The 8,032-nt window shown below is 42.2% G+C and overlaps 1 pseudogene; it reads right to left on the bottom strand.

The window, feature by feature from the left end:
• Nucleotides 1-1,840: 1,840 nt before the first annotated feature.
• Nucleotides 1,841-4,630, bottom strand: LOC127229949 (isopentenyl-diphosphate delta-isomerase 2-like; annotated as a pseudogene).
• Nucleotides 4,631-8,032: the final 3,402 nt, after the last annotated feature.

Genomic DNA, 8,032 nt, shown 5'->3' on the forward strand with positions numbered 1-8,032 from the left:
AGCACTTCCCTTGCAGTGCTCCTGTCAGATATTTTGTAGAGTGCTTGCCAAACATCTAACATGCATGTACTCAGGTGATCCTTGCTTGAGGAAAATCACTGATTATATTTTGAAAAGCCATCTTTAATTTTTTTCTAAAGATAACAATCTTGTTTGTAAGAATGGTAATTTAATGTCATGTTTAGTCTATTCAGTTTCTGAGATACAATACATAAAAAGTAAAAATCTTTTTTTTTTTTTTTTAAAGCCCCCCAAAAGGTGGTATACAACTTTAATCCCATCAATCAGAAAACCAGGTGGGTCTTTTCGAGTTTTAGGCCAGCCTAGTCTATGTTGTGAGCTCCAGGCCAGCCAGGGCTACATAGTGAGATCCTGCCTCAAAAACAAACAAAATCCTTTGATGTAAACTCTACCCTCCCTGCCACTTACCTCCCCGTAACACCCCCCCCACAGAAATCCTGTCTTTAGTGTCCCAGTATGGTGTCTGTCAGTAGATAAGAGAGGTAGAGAGCTGCTGCAAAGGCGAGGCTAGACTCCAAAACTCACTAAAAGAATGGGATCTTAGTTGTAATCTGACCTAGCTAGAAATTTTCTGAACTTCCCTGAAGTCCTAGCTGGAAGCTTTTTAGGGAAAAGACAAATCTATTTTTTTGTTTTTTGGGTCAGGGTTTCTCTGTCAGCAGTCCTGGCTGTCCTGGAACTCACTCTGTAGACCAGGCTGGCCTCACTCACAGAGATCTGCCTGCTCTGCCTCCTGTGTGCTGGGATTAAAGGCATGCTTTGCCACTGCCTCACCAGAAAAATCTAATTTTTACTAGGCTGTTTTGTTCTCTAGATCTTTCTGTTATCATGTCACTAATACAGTGATCTGAAGTAGGGTCTATTTCCATCAAGGTAAAATTGTTCACAGTGGGGTGGTATGGTAGATGTTCTTGATTGACTCCATTTGGAATTAACTAGAACACAAAAATGAAGGGCATATCTGTGAGGGATTTTTGTTTAATTTGAGCTGGGGAGAGCTACTTCTCATCAGGGTCTTTGAGGTTGGGAAGATACAGCTTTAATCCAGACCTTTTGAGGTCGGAAGACACCTCTAATCTGGGCCACATCTTCAGCTGGAAGTCTATGTAAGGACATGGAAAAAGGAAGGGTTTTTTATTTTTTTGTTTTTGTTTTTTTTTTTTTGGGGGGGGGGTTGACCTGCTAGTTCTCATGTACTAGCAAGACCATTATTTCATTGGAGTTAGAGCCTACTTATGTGGGATTCCAGTATATACTGAAAACCAGCTGAAACATTCAGCCTCATGGACTGAGCAATTTCTGTGTAATGGCACGGGCCTTTAAATCTGACACCTAAGCATGGATCCCTGAGTGGGAGGCTAGCCTGGTACATAGTGAGACTGTCTCTAGGGGGACAAAAAGAAAATTACCTAATACAACTACAGATCGCAAAGAGTTTGAGAAACAATGAAATAGAAGGTCTTTATTTTACAAATAAGAATCAGGTAAATTGTTCTTTTCCAAATTTTCTGATGACTGAATCTTTAAATACAATTTGGATAATAAAGATTATGAGTTTTAGTTATTGTTAATACTTTGAAGTTTTATGTGTATGAGTTGTTTGCTTTTGTCTGTATATACACCACATAGTGCATGCTAGGTACCCACAGATGTCACAAGAATGTATAAGATCCTCTGGAACTGAAGTTATGGATAGTTGTGTCACCATTTTGAGTCACCATGTGGATGCTAAGAATGAAACCCCATTTCTCTGCAAGAGCATCAAGTACTCTTAACTACTGAGACAATCCCTGCTTTGAACATTCCTTTTCCATACTCCTCACAGTCCATATATCCTGTCAGGCTCAATGAATGGAGACACATCCTCTGAAGAAGGCCACCAAGGAAACAGGAAGCCTTCTGTGATGGTTCTCAACCATGGGTGATCTCCATGGGCTCCCCTGTCTAGTAGCTCCTACACATCCTCCTGGCTCGTGTAGCCGTAGCTTCTCATTCCCCTGGCATCTAGGTTCAGCATGAGGTCGTTCCCCACCACTAGAAGATAGCCAATCTCATGCTCTCCCCAGATTTCATCAGAAGGACTCTTGTGGTAGATTTGGTTAATAAAAGTTATGTCCTTTATGAAAATCTGTGTCAAAGTGGATATAGTATTCAATAATAGAGAAAATGAAAATTCAGAAACCAGTTAATTCTGTTTCACAGAGTGCCACACAAACATTTAAGCTTTAATTAGATGTTAGGTAGATCATATTGAAGGCTGCACAATTCCTGGCCATGGTATTCTCATTTTTCATTCTCAATGAAGACCACGTGTATGTATACAGGACATAAAACTAAACAGAATGGAAATGAGAAACACTTGAGCTCCAGCACAGTCATTTGTTTCACAGCCTGTCTTGTGAACCAGGCTTGAGACTCTTCCACATGAAAGCTGTTTCTTATACAAGGCAGAAGCATGTTAGCCCAGCAGTGTGGGTGCCCATAAAGATGGCTGCACTCCACCTGGCACAAGGACAGAGTTCAAAGCTGTCAGCAAGTCGCAAGACCTAAAGGTCAAAGGTGTGGCTACAGAAGGATGTTTCGGCCATCTTAGTCTAAACAACAGACCTGAATCTGAGGTATGGCTACTCCTGACCTCAAGGCTAGGGAACAAGAAGTTTAGAGCTAAGGTGTGGTTATTGAACCCTTGGAATGAGTGAGGAAGAAAAGTCTGTTCCATGTACATGATACTGTCTGTGTTCCACTTTTTGGTTATGGTATGTAAGAGTGGTGAAAAATAAACTCGTGGCATTTCAGTATTGACTGATTTGCCCTCCTGACCTTTATTCTATTTCTCTCTGTTTCTTTATTATCTATTATTATTATCTATTATCTTTATTATCTATATATTATCTGTACCCCACTCAGGTACAGACTTGGGGCCACTCGGCTGGGTCTGATTGCAGCCCTGCAAAGACTGCTCCCGACACAGTAGTCACTCCCCCAAGTCATAGCATTTTGATGGATGAAATTAACAGCAGTGTCATGTAACACTATAACTTAAACAGATCGCTGAGCACATGAAAACCTTCATTGAGCCCCATATTGGAGTGAGTGAGTACCTGGTCCTGCAGGTTGCCCAGCTCAGCCTGCAGACATCTCAGGGCTGCCCTCCTCAAATCCCACAGCATCTTTCTCTTCCAGCTCATCAGGCATGTATAAAGGGTGACTAGAACAGGAATCTGTAGAATGTCCTGGGAGAAAGTGTACAACATGCTAATTTATTGAGAGTGGTGCCCTTTTACTAAATAGGGGCAGTTTTCTTCCTGGCCTTATTTAGTGTTTAAAGTAGATTAAATTCTGACTTCTCAGTAGCAGTTCTATTAGACAAATATTAAAACACAGAATTCCACAACTCGATTCTGGTTGCAAAGTGCTTGTAATTTAATGTCCTTGTATCTTCAGTTGGAGTGGGACTGATGAGCTGGGGCAAGGCGGGGGTGGCTGCTCTAACAGTTTTGCCCACTATTCTCTCTCTCTGTCTCCCAAACCCTAAGTTAGAATCCAGTGCTCCTTTTGACTCACTGGGAAACATGTACTTGGCATCTGCTCTCTGCTGGACTAAGAGCTGGTTTTGTGTGTGTGTGTGTGTGTGTGTGTGTGTGTGTGTGTGTGTGTGTGTGTGTGTGTGTGTGTGTGTGTGTGTGTGTTGAAGAGGACCACACTGAAGCCTTGGTATAACAGGCCTACAAAGTTAGGGCCACACTGAAGGAAACACGGAGTCTGCATAAGCATTCCCTTCTCTTTTGTTTTTCATTCTCGTCCAGCTCAGGATGGTGGCACAAAAGTAGCCGGTGCTCCTTGCTGAGAGAATCTACACCAGTTGCTTAGCATTTGGTGATGTTCAGTATTCATTTATCCACAGTAATACTGCAGTTTTCCTCCCCTTGGAAACAAAAACTAGAGAGCCAAGAAGTAAATAAAGTAAGTCATTCTAGCTAGCACAATTCTAAGTCTTAGACTCTACTGTGTGATTCTGAACCAATGGTCTTGAAACAGTAGTTATCTTTGCTACCCTGTGCAGGAGTTTGGACGACCAGGGGCAAAGAGTGACTGCTTATGCCCTGGAAGTTGTGACACTGAGAGTGCTAACAATGAAGTACCTAACTGATCCCCTTTTCCTGGAGTCTAGGCATCACTATATAGAACTATGCAGAACAGGTTGGCCTTGAATTCACAGAGATACCCTTGCCTCTGCCTCTATACTGAGATTAAAAGTTGTGTATAACCACACCCAGATTGGCTGTAATTCCTGACTCCCAGCCCATTTCAAGGCAAAAATCATAGTCTGCATTACCCAACCCACTGAAATGTGTTCTTATCAAGGCAGCAGCAGCCGTGGCACACTTTGGACACTTGTCTCCCCACAGTGTGTGGTTCAGAGAGTGTCTGATGGCACTGGATGCTCATGGCATCCTCTATCCAGCTCACCCTTCTCAATGTTTTCCATCAGGTGGCAATTCTTGGTTCCAGCTCCAATGAGCTGATCCTGCTTGGCAATGACAATGCACATAGCCTCCAGACGTTTTCTCTGGAGTTCATCAAGGTGAGTTTGGCTTGCCTGGAACATAACTGTGAACATGAATGTACTGTTTAATGTTAACAGAAAGCAGATGGGGAGAGAGGCAGGTAGGCCCCTCCAATATCAGTGACAGAAGTGGTACAGAAATTGAAGTGTAATGGTTGTGTGGAAAAGCATGAAGGCTTTATCAGATAGTGCGCTACACTGGCAACTTGAAGCATGCTCACAAGTCTGAGTTTTATTCCTTAATGGTTTTTGAAGGAACACTCTGAGATGAAGCCAGTGATGAGTCTGTCTTTGGTGGTGATGGTGGAGTTGGTATTTCAGCTTAAAATACTAAGTCCATACTCTAAGTCAGGGAAGTCAGAACAGGAAAGGTAGGCAGGGACCTGAAGACAGGAACTGAAGAAAAGGTCATCGAAGAGTACTACTGCTTTCTAGCTTGGTCCTCATGGCTTATTCATCTGTTTCCTTATCCAACCCAGGATCACCTGCCCAGGGTTGCACCATCCACAGAGGGCTGACTCTTCAGGGCCGAGTCCTCCCACATCAATCCTTAATCAAGAAAATGTCTGATAGCCTTGCCTGTAAGCCAATCTTACGGAAGCATTTTTTTTTTTCCCAGTTGAGAGTCCCTCTTTAAGAATGACTGTAGTTTATGTCAATCAGAACAGTTGACTCCTTGTCAACTTTACACGCACACAACCTTTCTTTTCTCCTTTGTCCCCAAGCTGTCACATTGATATAAATAGCACAATAAAGCACATTCCAGCTTTTAAAAGTTTTAAAAATTCACTTTATAAGTTCAGTCAGTCTCTTTGAAATACTCAAAGTACCTCTTTTTTTTAAAATTTATTTTATATAACAAAGTCCATTTAAATGAAAACAAACATTTATAGACAATATTTGGGAATTTGGGCATTGTTTCAAAGTACCTCTTAAACTGTAAATTTTCTCTTAATCTCCAAAGTCTCTCTAAAACTCCTGTCTTTTTAAATATTCAAAGTCTCAACTATGGGCCCCTGTAAAATAAAAAGTAATTTTTTAAACTGCTTTTTGAGATTATAATGTAATTATAATATGGGTAGGTTTGGAATGAAGAAAGGAAGAAATGTCTCTTTAAGTTTCATGGAGTATTTATTCATTGTTATTGTATAAATATGTATATACATATATATTCCTAAATATAACCTGCCAGGTCCATATAATGTTAGCTGTATTTATGTTTTCAAGGCTGATTATTTAGTATTTGATAACCAATTGATGTGCCATGACTGTGTGTTCCTTTAATTCATTACTTTTTATATGATACTTGCCTTGTTCCCAAAAGAAGTCAGGGGAAACCAAAAGCACCATGGCTGGGGTATAGGTCAGTGGTAGAGCATCAGTCCCCAGTACTGCAAAATGCATAAATAAATATTCCAACAAGCACCAATGCAACTCAACTCCTATAGAAGGTGGGATTATTTTCCCCTTTGGATTTTTGAGGCAGGGTTTCTCCATGTAGCCCTGTCTGTCCTGGGACTCACTGTGTAGGCCATGCTGGCCTGGATACCAGAAATCACCTGCCTCTGACTCCTGGGTGCTGGGATTGAAGGTGTGCATCACCACTGTCCAGCCTAGTAGAAGGTTATTATGCTAAGGAAGCCAGGAGACAAGAGTGCTTGGATTTTAGAGGTAAAGAGCACTGGGCAAGCTGAATCCAACTACAAAAATGGGTAGCACTGGCGGCCCCCCCCCCCCCCCGGGGGGGGTAGCCCTGAAACCTGGAAGTGGAGATGCGCTGTCTCAACTGTTGTGACCAACTCACAAAACTTGTCCCACTGCTGGTCCACTGCTGGAGAGTGTGCTTGCCTCTTGCATTGGCATAGTGATGAATGGCAAAGTCAGCAATTTGAATCATCAGTTATGTGTCTAGAATGGAGTAAGAGAAAATCAGTGATCAGGGAGTACTTTTCATCTCAAATATGATTAGTTCAGATAGGAAAAAATAAAATTGAAAGTAAATTTAGAAGCAAGATGACAGAGCAGAAGTGTCTGGAACAGACACTATGATGGCCAACTGAACTACTCACTAGGGACATGCATGTCCAAATGCTCTTCCTGGTATATGATGCACCCTCCCTTTTGCAACCACTTTCCTCTATGCTGCCTTCTGAGATTCTGCTGTGACTCCTCACACTTCAGAAGGTGTGGGGAACTCTCCAGAAAAGATGTTTAACACATCTCTCTCTAGTCCTGAGCTAAAGGATATCCCATCCCCCACAAAGAGTCAAATTAGAATCTGTCCAATAAAAGGTACCTCCTCCTCCCCACTTCAACCCACTGCTGGATTGAGCTGGGATGTGGCTGAAATCTCACCAAGTGAGTATTTGCATACCACACCGATTTGTAAGTCTGAGTGGTCTACCTTCTTTCTCTGGGAAATAGAAGGGTTGCTACTGTTCTAGAGCCAAACAAGCAAAATTGCAATTACTATTATGAACTGCAGTTGTATACACACACTCCTATTTTAAGAAAAGTTAAAAATGGACCAACCCACTTTTTGTTGTTTTTACTTGTTCTTGTCTATGTGCAAATCTCAGCTCCTAGAAGCACTCACCCTGCTACAAAAAATAACGGGCTACCTGTTGCCTGAATTGTGCATTGAAGCCAAGATCCTTAACACAAAACAGCTACCTTCAACCACAAATTTGTTCAAGTTGTTTGTGATTCTGTCTCTAACAAGTTCTTTGACACTAATCTAAGGACACCACCTCCACCATCCAAAAACACTCATCTCCTAATTTGGTGACCCAGGGTCACAGTCATTCATTTCTCACAAACTTAACTCCACTTTCCCTCCAAAATGTACACAGAACTCAAGTCCTACTCTGATCATTTCCTGCCCACTCTGAACAAAATCAGCAACCCAGAGCTGCCAGACCCCCCCCCCCCGCCCCAATCAATCTACCCACCCCTTCTTTTACCCTGCGCAATAGTCCATTCAGATGATCCCAGGATTCCAACTTTTTCTACCTGACTCCTGCTATACTTTCTTAGGATAATCATTCTTTGTCTTCCTAACTGCAGAGACAGCGATGGCCACTGCAGGGAATCATGGAGTTGGCCTGGCCTAGCTGCCTTGAGAGGCAAAAGTCAGGTTTTTCAGGTTAGAGTCCTTGGCTCCTGGCGCACTGTGCGCTTTGGCTCCTAGAGACAATACACTCCCTCAGGCAGTGAAGCATTCAAGCCACTTGTGTTTCTCTGTATGTTCTCTTAGTAGTCAAGGAAGCACAGAAGCTTGACAGGACAATTGGTCTTAGACATTAATCTTGTGTATCTTGCATAGCTTGCAAAAGTCATTGTATTGTAAGACCTGTAGAACATGGACCTTCACACTCCCTCTCAGGAAAGGTGATACCCCAAATCACTCACTAGAAGCGGTCTTGATGCAAATAGCATGAGGAG

Source organism: Phodopus roborovskii, unplaced genomic scaffold, assembly GCF_943737965.1.
Source record: "Phodopus roborovskii unplaced genomic scaffold, PHOROB, whole genome shotgun sequence".
Classification (NCBI taxonomy): domain Eukaryota; kingdom Metazoa; phylum Chordata; class Mammalia; order Rodentia; family Cricetidae; genus Phodopus; species Phodopus roborovskii.